At 41.7% G+C, this 13,112-nt stretch overlaps 1 pseudogene; it reads right to left on the reverse strand.

The window, feature by feature from the left end:
- Positions 1–11,738: 11,738 nt before the first annotated feature.
- Positions 11,739–11,856, reverse strand: LOC124796557 (annotated as a pseudogene).
- Positions 11,857–13,112: the final 1,256 nt, after the last annotated feature.

Below are 13,112 nucleotides of genomic sequence, written 5' to 3' on the forward strand. Positions count from 1 at the left end.
AAAGGTTGTGGATAGATTGTATAATGTTAATATAGAATTTATGAACCTAATGTTTAACAAAAACATTTCAAGTGGGACAGTTGCAGTCTGACCATAATTTATTGGTCGTGAACTGCAGATTAAAACTAAAAACAGTGCGGGAGGTAGGAAATTAAGTAGACCGCACCTGGGTGACCTGGAAAAATTGAAAGTGCCAGAGGTTGTTGAGAAATTTAAAGGGAGCGTCAGGCAATAACTAACTGAAACGGGTATAAGGAACACAATAGAAGCAGATATGAATTAGTGAAGGCAGAAGAGCATTAAATAATCAAAAAGAAAAATCTCAGTGGAGATCTTGTATAACGCGTGAGATATTGAACGCAATTGACAAAAAGATAATACAAAAATGCAGCAAATGAAGCAGGCAAAAAAGAATATAGATGTCTAAAAATGAGACTGGCAGTAAGTCCAAAATGGCAAACTAGAAATGCAAAGATGCAGAAGCATACATAGTTAGAGGAAGAGATGTTGCTCACATTAAAATCAAAGAGACCCACGGAGAAAAGAAAAGCAGATGTATAAGTATGAATAGGTTAGATGGCACGTCAGTACTAAGCAATATAGAGAAAGCTGGAAGGTGGAAGGAATGTATAGAAATGTTTACCACCCACGTTATCTTCCCTGCAAGACTACACTCCAGAAAATCACCTTTATAAAAGTCTACCTTACACTTAAACATTAGATGTACTGCACGAAAAGAATTTCTCAAAAAGATGAATTTCTTAAAATCTAACACAAATCTGAATGTCAGGAAACCTTTTATGAAAGTATTTGGAGTCCAGTCTTGTATCGAAGTGAAAAGTGAACAATAAGAAGTTCACATAATAAAAGAATACAACGTCTGGCAGAGCTGTGCGAAGAGAAAATCTGAATATTAGATGGACAGTTTCGATAACTAATAAGAACGTACTGAATCTAATTGCGGAAAAAAGAAATTTATGGCACAACTTGTCTAAAAGAAGAGATCCATTAATAGGTCAAATCCTGAAGCATCAAAGAATAGTCACCTTGGTAATGGAGGGATGTGTTGTGGGTATAAATTATACAGGGTGGTCCATTAATAGTGACCGGGCCAAATATCTCACGAAATAATCATCGAACGAAAAAACTACAAAGAACGAAACTCTTGTAGCTTGAAGGGGCAAACCAGATGGCGCTATGGTTGGCCAGCTAGATGGCACTGCCATAGGTCAAACGGATATCAACTGCGTTTTTTAAAAATAGGAACGCCCCTTTTTAATTACATATTCGTGTAGTATTTAAAGAAATATGAATGTTTTAGTTCGACCACTTTTTTTCGCTTCGTGATAGATGACGCTGTAATAGTCACAAACTTATAAGTACGCGGTATCACGTAACATACCGCCAGTGCCGACGGTATTTGCTTCGTGATACATTACCAGTATTAAAATGGACCGTTTACCAATTGCGGAAAAAGTTGATATCGTGTTGATGTATGGCTATTGTGATCAAAATGCCCAACGGGCGTGTGCTATGTATGCTGCTCTGTATCCCGGACGACATCATCCAAGTGTCCAGACCGTTCGCCGGATAGTTACGTTATTTAAGGAAACAGGAAGTGTTCAGCCACATGTGAAACGTCAACCACGAACTGCAACAAATGATGATGAACAAGTAGGTGTTTTAGCTGCTGTCGCGGCTCATCCGCACATCAGTAGCAGACAAATTGGGCGGGAATCGGGAATCTCAGAAACGTCGGTGTTGAGAATGCTACATCAACATCGATTGCACCCGTACCATATTTCTATGCACCAGGAATTGCTTGGCGACGACTTTTAACGTCGTGTTGAGATCTGCCACTGGGCACAAGAGAAATTACGGGACGATGACGGACTTTTGGCACGCGTTCTATTTAGCGACGAAGCGTCAGCGCATTGTCAATGCATGTGCGAATATTACGGAAGGCGAACTACTCGCTGTTGAGAGGAATGTCGTTACATGTGTTGCCAAATGCATTGAGGTTGACGGACATCATTTTGAGCATTTATTCATTAATGTGGTATTTACAGGTAATCACGCTATAACAGCCTCCGTCCTCAGAAATGATAAGTTCACAAAGGTACATCTGTCACAACGGAAAAACTGAAATAAAATGTTCAAACGTACCTACGTTCTGTATTTTACTTTAAGATACCTACCTGTTACCAACTGTTCGTCTAAAATTGTGAGCTAAATGTTTGTGACTATTACAGCGCCATCTTTCGGAAAGCAAAAAAAGTGGTCTAACTAAAACATTCATATTTCTTTACGTACTACACGAATATGTGAATAAAAATGGGGGTTCCTATTTAAAAAAAACGCAGTTGATATCCGTTTGATCTATGGCAGCGCAATCTAGCGGGCCAACGATAGCACCAGTGGTTTCCCCCTTCAAACTAGAAAAGTTTCGTTCTTTGTAGTTTTTTCGTTTGACGCTTATTTCGCGAGATATTTGGCCCGGTCACGATGAATGGACCACCCTGTAGACACCAAGGGATGAATACAGAAAAATATTCATACGGATATAGATTACAGTAGAAGAAAAGACACACAGGATAGTGAAGTGTGGAGAGTTGCATTAAATGACTCTTCAGACTGAAGCATGCAATAACAACAACAGGAAAGTCCAGAGATGGGGGAGGCAAAATGTAGTATCACGTGTCGATGCCACCCCATCGACGTCATAGCAACTGAAGTGCAAGTTTCTGTGAGACCTGGCGGACCCAATGTAGCTGGCCCGCTGCGCGACGTCTCTGGCGACCTCGTACCACGAGCGCCCTCTGCCGCCTCGACGTAGGACGGCAGGAGGCACCCGCTAGGGCCACTCGCGCCTAGAGCCTCTAAGCAAGGAGAAACCACTCTCGTCCATGTGACATTGATAGCTGGACTCTGTTTCGTGCTGCAATATTTGCATTGCGGCTTCGTACATTTGGAGAAATACAAGTGAATTAAATATAACGCAAATACTGAATTTAATTGACGAAAGAAAAGTATAATGACAGCAAGCTAAACAAGCAAAAAAATATGCACCTCTAGAAAATGAGATTGACAGATTTCAAAAGGGAAAGGCGGGAATTACTAGAGGCAAAATGCATAGCTGTAGAAACATGGATGACTACAGCAAATACAGATGCCATACCATATACAGAAAAATTAAAGAATTCCTTGAAGAAAAGAGAAGCGGCTCTGTGAATGTCTGGAGCTCATAAGACAGTCAGTACTAAAAAAGCAAGGAATGCGGAGGGATGAAAGGAATATGTAAAGAAAGGAAACAAGAGGACTATCTTAGGGAAATGGAAGAGAATGTGAATGAAGATGAAATTTTGAGATATGATGTTGAAGGACGAATTTTGACAAAAGTGAAAAACCTAAGTCGATACAAGGCATGTGAGGTAGATGACGTTTTCTCTTAACACTGAGACCCTTGGGAGAACCAATGATGACAGAAATGTTCCTGGTCGAAATACCCATCACCATACTGTTAGAAGAGTATAATAATAGGCTACTAGTACCAAAGAATATACGTGCTTGCAGTTGTGGATATTATGGGACTTTCAGTTTACTAAACCATGGTTGCAAAATACTGAGACGAATTATTTCCAGAATACTGAGAGAACAGTGATTTGTGGCGCTGCTGTCTTGTTAGTGTTTGATCAAGTTTCTATTTTATGTCATGATGATATATAAAATGTAAAAGGTATATAAAATTTCTGTCGGCGGAGTGGCCGAGCGGTTCTAGGCGCTACAGTCTGGAACCGCGCGACCGTTACGGTCGCAGGTTCGAATCCTGCCTCGGGCATGGATGTGTGTGATGTCCTTAGGTTAGTTAGGTTTAAGTAGTCCTAAGTTCTAGGGGACTGATGACCTCAGAACTTATGTCCCATAGTGCTCAGAGCCATTTGAACCATTGGAGCCTTCTATCGGAATGTCAAAGGGAAGAGATAATTTTTTTGTAAGAATTCTAGGAGAACTGTGTAGAAGAAATCGCTTACTAGACTAAGCTGAGACCAGTTCTGGAGTAGTGCTCCAGGATTTTGAATCCTTCTCCAGTAGGCAAGGCAACAGAAATCGAATTCGGAGGCGCACCGGTAGTATCGTATCAGGACGACATAGTGCACACGGAAGTGTATGTAAGTTGTTTGGAGGACCTTAATCGTAATCTTGCGAGGGAAGAAGACGTTGTCCTCACGAAAGACTGTTGACTAAATTTAGAGAACCGCTACTCGAGGAATAATGTGCGACAATCGATATCTCGCTTAGGGACCGTGAGACTAATAAGGAATCCATTGAGAGAGAGGTCGCAAATTCAGTCTTTAGTAATGCTGATTTGAAAGTGTTTACAGTTATGATAGGAAAAATGTTAGGTGCTAATGACACACCGTGTGCATCAGGGGGGTGACAGAAAAAGAGTGTCCGGGAGATCAAGAAATATTCAAAACAAACAACCAACGTGCACCATGGACACCAAATGAAAAATAGCGCGCTACAGTGAACATGAAGGTCCGCACCATCAATGTAGAAGGCGAATTCCTTGGGCGTTACAAACTGTGCAGCACTTTCAAGTTAATTATCCACTCTAAAAGAATGTCTGTAGAATCATGTTGGTGTAAAGGTGTGATAAGAACTGGTGGAATGTGATGGCATGCTGCCGAATGCGAAAGAGCCTGTTGTGGAGCTTATTGTCCATTGGCTCCAGGTGGTATGAACTGCAATGACACACACTTTTCAGGAGAGATAATTGCCCAAAGGAGTATGATTTTTACAAGCAGACAAGAAATCAAGCAAAAGCAAATTATTTTGACCAGCTACTGGCCAAAAATAATGCTCATACCACAGCTGTAGTTCTATTACACTCATTTTCCATCTCTTGTTGATCTTGATACAACTCTCTTGTTACCTCTAATTTGCAGGGTTCCTTTCAGATGCATTGCCTCTTACAATCCACATTGGTCGGACTTGAAAACAAATTCCTTACTTAATGACAGGATAAGTGTGTTTATCTTAACTACCAATTTTTGTGCTGATTCTGCAGTTTGCTGGGCATCGTAAAGCGGACGCTTTGTTTGAAATTTCGTTATCTTATCTTTTCCGATTCTGTAGCACTGTTGAAATTCATGGAACCATTTACCGCTTTCCTTTAAATCACTGTAATATGGGTCGCACGTAATTTGATCCCCATAAAGTAGTAGGTCACTATCTTGTACATCCTGTAAATTGTGTCGAGACCCTTGAAACGCGCAAACACCAGTTTTTGTAACAAGCCGCGCCCTGTCCTAGTTTTTCTTATGCACTGCATATTGCTGCAGACTTACTCGAAATTTGTTTATAATTGTTTTTTTACTACGCTGCAGGTGATCTTCCATGTACGTAATTAAATGGATTCTCCGCTCCTTGGACAGCGGTTGTCCTGTGCTACGTTTCACTGAAGACGGGATTTGTGGCACCCTGTCCGATTAGTATGATGAATTGTATGGCTCGACAACTGCTTCAGTATAGCTATGACTTGACGGATCGTCGTCATTGTACTCCTCATGTACAATATCTGCACAGTCCAGCGTATATCACACCAATGACTCATCTTGGAGAAACGGTAATATTTCATCTACCACTTCTTCCTCACGCAGCGAAATTCCTTGGGCTCCTTCCTGACAAAATGTCAACATCGGAAACTGTTGTTTTAGGTATAATGCAATGTTTGCTTTGTTTATCATTGCCATTATTCTTTCTATCAACACCACTAGCACTGCAGCAGTGTTGTGAGTTACTCGTCGGCTAAGCTGTTCAAGTATCCTCCCCTGTTGTCATTAGCAGGCAACATTGTGGTCGCGAGCTAGGCAATATGTGGGGCGTAGAATGCCGTAAAGGAATTCCTCGTAAGAGAAACTAAGACGCGTACGATCCATCTAGACGTTCATTTTCCGTCACCTAATATATCAATGGATTAGGACAGAAATTTGGTGATATTGGTACGATGTACCCTCCGCCACGTAGATCTCTTCTTCAGTGTATTGCAAATCATATGTGTACATCTAGAGTCCTCCTGCTGCCTACAACAGAAACCCAAATATGTATGAAGTGTCATTACAAGGAACTTGCGTATTACTTCTTATCTTTTTCTGGGAAGATAATTAATATCAAATTTTCTGTGAAAATACGCCGTAGTCATAATTGAACTTTCGCTACTTGAGCCAGTGTAGGCGGGAAACTATTTATCGTGTGGGTACCCAACTTTATAGGGATGATGTTCAGACTGTGTGCTGCAGGATTTGCGTTTTTTGTAGTGTGACTTGGAAAACGTCAGGAGATAAGGGAAGATTCCAGTTAGATTACATTGTGATCAGGCAGAGATTCCGAAATCAGATACTGGATTGTAAGATGTACTCAGCACCAGATATAGACTCTGAATTCAATTTAGGCTGAGACAGGAAGAGTAGACAGGAAGAATCTATGCACAAAGAAGTGGAACATGGAAGTTATGAAGGAATGAAGAAATACGCTTGCAGTTTTGAGGCTACAGATACTGCGACATTAAAAAGCGCAGTAGACAGGTCAGTTGAAGAGGAATGGGCATATCTAAAAAGATAATCATACAAGTTGGAAAGATAAACACAGGTACCATGAAGGTAACTGCGAAAAAACCATGGCTAACAGAATAAGTACTTAAGCTGATCGATGAAAGAAGGAAGTGCAAAAATGTTCAAAGTAATATAAAAATACAGAAATATAAGTGACTTAGGAATGAAATAAACAGAAAGCTAAGGCGAAATGCCTGCATGCAGGATATCAAGAAATCGAAAAAGAAATGGTTATCTAAAAGACTGACTCAGCATATAGAAAAGTCAAAACAATCTTCGGTGAAATTAAAAGCAAGGGTGGTAACGTAAATAGTACAATGGAAATTTCACTGTTAAATGCAGAGAAGAGAGTGGATGCTTGAAAAGAGTGCACTGAAGGCCTCTATGACGGGGGGGGGGGGGGGGGGGGGCGGGGGGGACTTGTCTCATGACATGATGAAAGAAGGTACACGAGTCGACAAGAAGAGATAGGGGATCCAGTATTTGAATCAGAATTTAAGAGAGATTTGGACGACTTGAGATTAAATGAGACAGAAGAGAGGAATAGGTAACATTCCATCGGAATTACTAAAATCGATGGGAGAAGCACTAACAAAATGACTATTCTCGTTGGTGTGTAGAACGAATGAGAGTGGCGATATACCATCATATTCCCAAAAAACATCACACAATTCTGAAGATAGCAAGAGCTGACGAGTGCGAGAATTATCACATAATCAGCTTAACGGTTCATGCATTAAAACTGCTGACGAGAAGAACGGAAAATGAAACTGAGGATCTATTACATAGCGATCAGTTTGGCTTTGCAAAAGAAAAAAAGCAGCATAGAGGCAGTTCTGAAGTTGTGATTGATAATGAAAGCAAGGCCGAAGAAAAATCAAGACTTGTTCATAGGGTTTGTCGACCTGGCACAGGAAAGGAATTCGTGGTAAAACAAAACAGAAGACTGGTGAATCAGAAAAATAGATAAAAGTGGAATAAAATAAAACTCAGGTGATTCATCCCTAGGAACCCCACAGGTGTCGCAGTCTTTGGAGTTTGGTTGAAGTAGAAAATAATACAAAGTGACCAAATTCTAAATTTTTTACCCCTCATACTTTCCTCCATTTCGAAATTAATTTCTCTTTGATTCCTCGGAATGTGTCCTGCCGACCCACCCTCTCTTTCAGTGAAGCTGTACTACAAAGCTGTTTCTTCTCCAGTAAGATTCAGTACTTCTCCATTAGTGACTCGATATATCCTCAGCAATCTTCTGCAACACTCTACTGTTTACCATACACGTTTCGCTTCCATTTAACGCTATACTGCAAACAAATACTTTCAGAAAAATCTTCCTGGGACTTAAATTTTTATTCGATGTTAACAAAAACTTTTTATCTGCTCCGAATTTCAGCACCGAGGTCTCCTCTCCAGCGTTTACAAATGTACTAGCACTGACTCGAGGTGGATTTAGAGGTATCGAGTGAGCTACAGTCTGCGTTGCTTTCCTTTTCGGTAGCACCAGCCCTTTATGTAACGAAAAAGCAATCTAACAACGAAATCGGAGGTCCAATAAGAGATTGGATCCCTATAAAAGGGATCAGTTCGAATGAATTTACTGAAAATGCATCGGAGAACGATCGCCATTTTTTTTCCTCGCAAGGCACTAATTCCAGCGCCAAGAGAAAGCTTTCGTTCCAACAATGCAGCATGGCAATTTCATTACCTGGAATCGTGACATTCCCTTCTGTGAACACAGCGTTGCAATATTTTGTTAAGAGAATGTTTTATGCCTCCTACCTTCTTTATCTGCTTCATACCATATTTTACCAGATACCGGATGATAGCGTTCACCACTAAGCTGATTAAATTGACTCCGCAGAGCATTATCAACATTTCTCCCAAGAAATGACCCGTGCTTTTCGAGCCAGTATGGTACTAACAGGTGCACGTTTACTAACTATATCATTCAGCTCGATGATTTCAGCTGTTTTAGTCTCCACTCCTTTAAAAACAAGTAAAATACTACCAAAGGTTCACAGAGGAGAAATCCTAAACGTATCATCATTGCCTTTACTTAGCTTAGTTTGAGGTTTGCCGATGACGTAATTCAGTCCGAGACAGCAAAGGACTTCAAAGAGCAGTTGAACAGAATGGACAGTGTCTTGAAAGGAGATATCAGATGAAAATCAAAAACCAATGATAATAAAATATAATCGAATGAAATCAGGTGAAGTTAAGAAGATTAGATTAATAAACGAGACATTTTAAGTAGTAGATGAGATATGTGGGCACCAAAATAATTGAAGATGGTCGAAGTAGAGAGGGTGTAAAATGTAGTATAGCCAGCCTTGACAAAAAAAAACATTTCTGAAGAAGAGAAATTTGTTAACATCGATTATACACTACTGGCCATTAAAATTGCTACACCAAGAAGAAATGCAGATGATAAACGGGTATTCATTGGACAAATATATTATACTAGAACTGACATGTGATTACATTTTCAAACAATTTGGGTGCATAGATCCTGAGAAATCAGTACCCAGAACAACCACCTCTGGCCGTAATAACGGCCTTGATACGCCTGCGCATTCAGTCAAACAGTGTTTGGACAGGGTGTATAGGTACAGCTGCCCATGCAGCTTCAACACGGTACCACAGTTCATCAAGAGTAGTGACTGGCGTATTGTGACGAGCCAGTTTCTCGGCCACCATTGACCAGACGTTTTCAATTGGTGAGAGATTTGGAGAATGTGCTGGCCAGGGCAACAGTCGAACATTTTCTGTATCCAGAAAGGCCCGTACAGAACCTGCAACATGCGGTCGTGCATTATGCTGCTGAAATGTAGGGTTTCGTAGGGATCGAATGAACGGTAGAGCCACGATTAGTAACACATCTGAAATGTAACGTCCACTGTTCAAAGTGCCGTCAATGCGAACAAGAGGTGACCAATGGCTCCCCATATCATCACGCCGGGTGATACGCCAGTATGCCAATGACGCATACACGCTTCCAATGTGCGTTCACCGCGATGTCGCCAAACACGGATTCGACCATCATGATGCTGTAAACGGAACCTGCATTCATCCGAGAAAATGACGTTTTGTCATTCATGCACCCAGGTTCGTCGTTGAGTACACCATCGCAATCGCTCCTGTCTGAGATGCAGCGTCAAGGGTAACCGCAGCCATGGTCTCCGAGCTGATAGTCCATGCTGCTGCAAACGTCGTCGAACTGTTCGTGCAGATGGTTGTTCTCTTGCAAACGTCCTCATCTGTTGACTCATGGATCGAGACGTGGCTGCACGATCCGTTACAGCCATGCGGATAAGATGCCTGTCATCTCGACTGCTAGTGATACGAGGCCGATGGGATTCAGCACAGCATTCCGTGTTACCCTCCTGAACCCACCGATTCCATATTCTGCTAACGATCATTGGATCTCGATCAACGCGAGCAGCAATGTCGTGATACGATAAACCGCAATCGTGATAGGCTACAATCCGCCCTTTATGAAAGTCGGAAACATGATGGTACGCATTTCTCCTCCTTACACGAGGCATCACAAAAACGTCTCACCAGGCAACGCCGGTCAACTGCTGTTTGTGTAAGAGAAATCGGTTGGAAACTTTCCTCATGTCAGCACGTTGTAGGTGTCCCCACCGGCACCAGTCTTGTGAGAATGTTCTGAAAAGCTAACCATTTGCATATCACAGCATCTTCCTGTCGGTTAAATTTCGCTTCTGTAGCACGTCTTCTTCATAGTGTAGCAATTTTAATGGCCAGTAGTTTATATTTAAGTGTTAGGAAATCTTTTGCGAAGGTACTTGTCTGGAGTGTAGCCATGTATGAGATTGAAACATGGACCGTAAGTAGTTTAGATTAAAAGAGAATAGAAGCTTTCGAATGTAGTGCCACAGAAGAATGTTGAAGATTAGAAGCGTCGATCACGTAACTGATGAGGAGGTACTGAACGGAATAGGGGAGACAAGAAATTTGTGGCAAAACTTGATCAAAAGAAGGGATCGGTTGATATGACCCCTTCTGAGACATCACTGGATCACCTGATTAGTATTGGAGGAAGTGTGTAGGGGGGGGACCGTAAATGGTGACCAAGGGAAGAATACAGTAAGCATATTCAGAAGGACGTATGTTTCAGTAGTTATTCGTAGATGAAGAAGCTTGCACAGGATAGAGTAGCATGGAGAGCTGCATCATTCAGATCTTCGGACTGAAGATCACGATAACAACAACAATAGTTTCAGCACAAATTCTTTCCCAGGAAGGTATTCGTAGGACACCACATCAATTTTTGTTAAGCTATACTTTAATATTCACTATTGGTTACGTTCATTGAAAATTTCATATAACAGATATCTAAAGCCTTAGCTAGTGTTTTGGTACACATGAAAACAATATCGGTAGCATAATTACGACAGCGCTAATCAAGGTCTTAAACGTCTATCACCTGGATATGTTCAGTGAAAGTAACTCGTAGTGGAAATTAACAGCAGCTGAGATGGTGCTTCACGTATACCTTCAACTATTAACAGCTGAACAGCTGAACAGCTGTGTCAGTACAAAGTGGCGCGAGCACTGAGCGAGGTGGCACAGTGGTACACATCAGCAAATGCGCACCCTACCTAAGAATGTCAGTCTTACGTAGCACGCCTATATGTAGTTACGAATTCACGACTGCTACAACCTGTGTTCCACCATTTATGTTTGGCCCTATATTAGCATTGCTGTATGCCTTCACCAACGGTGCATACCAAACTTTCGGCTATTTGTGATTAATTAGTTACCAGCTGCTTTCAAACAATCTCCGAAGATATCTCAAAAAGGCGAAAAGCATAAATAAAGCTTCCGCTGTCATTTGCAGCCTAGACTGTTTTTCTTATTGAAAAATGTATTTTTAAATTCTATGTATAATTTAAAAAAAACACTCTGTCTTTAGGCCACGAGTGGCCTACCTGGACCATCCGACCGCCGTGTCATCCTCAGTGGAGGATGTGGACAGGAGAGGCGTGGGGTCAGTACACCGCTCTCCCGGTCGTAAGGTGGTATTCTTGACTGAAGCCGCTACTATTCGGTCGAGTAGCTCCTCAATCGGCATCACGAGGGTGAAGGCACCCCGAAAAATGGCAACAGCGCATGGCGGCCTGGATGGTCACCCATCCAAGCGCCGACCACGCCCGACAGCGCTTAACTTCGGTGATCTCATGGGAACCAGTGTATCAACTGCGGCAAGGCCGTTGCCTATGATTTCAAAAATAAAGCATTATGGACAAATTGCAGTTGGCGTCTTAAGATTTTGGGAGTGCAGGACTTTCTATCACTTACGCATCTCCCATTGACAGCTCTCCAAAACACATGCCACATTGTTGACTACCATGCGTCTTTCAATATAGAATCATAGTAGACACATGGAGAAGAATCTTCTTCCTCATCTTAGGGCTGATGCTGCCTCAAACTAATTCCACAGCTCACATGCCGCACCATATTTCGGATCGTCTGGCAACATACTGACGCTCCGCATTTTGTTGGTATACAAGTTGGGATTTTTTGCATTTAATGCAAAATGTAGAGATAAAACAATGAGTAACTATAAAGTAGGCTAGACATTTTATGTCAGCTAGAACAGATAATTATCACTATGTTATCAGCCATGATACGAAGAGAGGACATTTATTTCGATTTGGATACGTGGTAATGAGTTGAGGTTCAAAATTAGTCACACGTAAGATAGTACATGCTAGGTTGGTTGGTTGGTTGCTTGGGGAAGGAGACCAGACAGCGTGGTCATCGGTCTCATCGGATTAGGGAAGGATGGGGAAGGAAGTCGGCCGTGCCCTTTCAGAGGAACCATCCCGGCATTTGCCTGGAGTGATTTAGGGAAATCACGGAAAACCTAAATCAGGATGGCTGGACGCGGGATTGAACCGTCGTCCTCCCGAATGCGAGTCCAGTGTGTAACCACTGCGCCACCTCGCTCGGTAGTACATGCTAGAAAATCGCACTTGTGTAGTAGTAATATTTCTGAGACATGATAAATTATTAGACTTCTGGCACGAAAAATGACGTATCGAGACGTACTCCCAAAAGGTAGCAGCAAACCGTGCATCTACATCTACATCCGCATCACATGCATCTACGCATCTACATCTATATCCGCATCCCGTGTATCTACGTCTACATGACTACTCTGCAGTTCACACTTAAATGCCTGGCAGAGAGGTCATCGAACCATCTTCGGACTCTGTCTCTACCGTCCCAATCCATAACAGCGCTTTGCAAGCTCTGATTTCTCTTGTTTTATTACGATGGTCATTTCTGGTTATGTAGATGGGCCTCAATAAAATATTTTTACAATCGAACATTTCGCTAAAAGATATGCCTGAAAAGAAAAATGCCTCTGTTTTAATGATTGCCACTCCAAATTGCATATCATACCCGTGGCACTCTCGATCCTATTTCGCATTAATACAAAACAAGCTGCCCTTCTCTGAACTTTTT

This window comes from Schistocerca piceifrons, chromosome 4 (genome assembly GCF_021461385.2).
Source record: "Schistocerca piceifrons isolate TAMUIC-IGC-003096 chromosome 4, iqSchPice1.1, whole genome shotgun sequence".
NCBI classification, from domain to species: Eukaryota; Metazoa; Arthropoda; class Insecta; order Orthoptera; family Acrididae; genus Schistocerca; species Schistocerca piceifrons.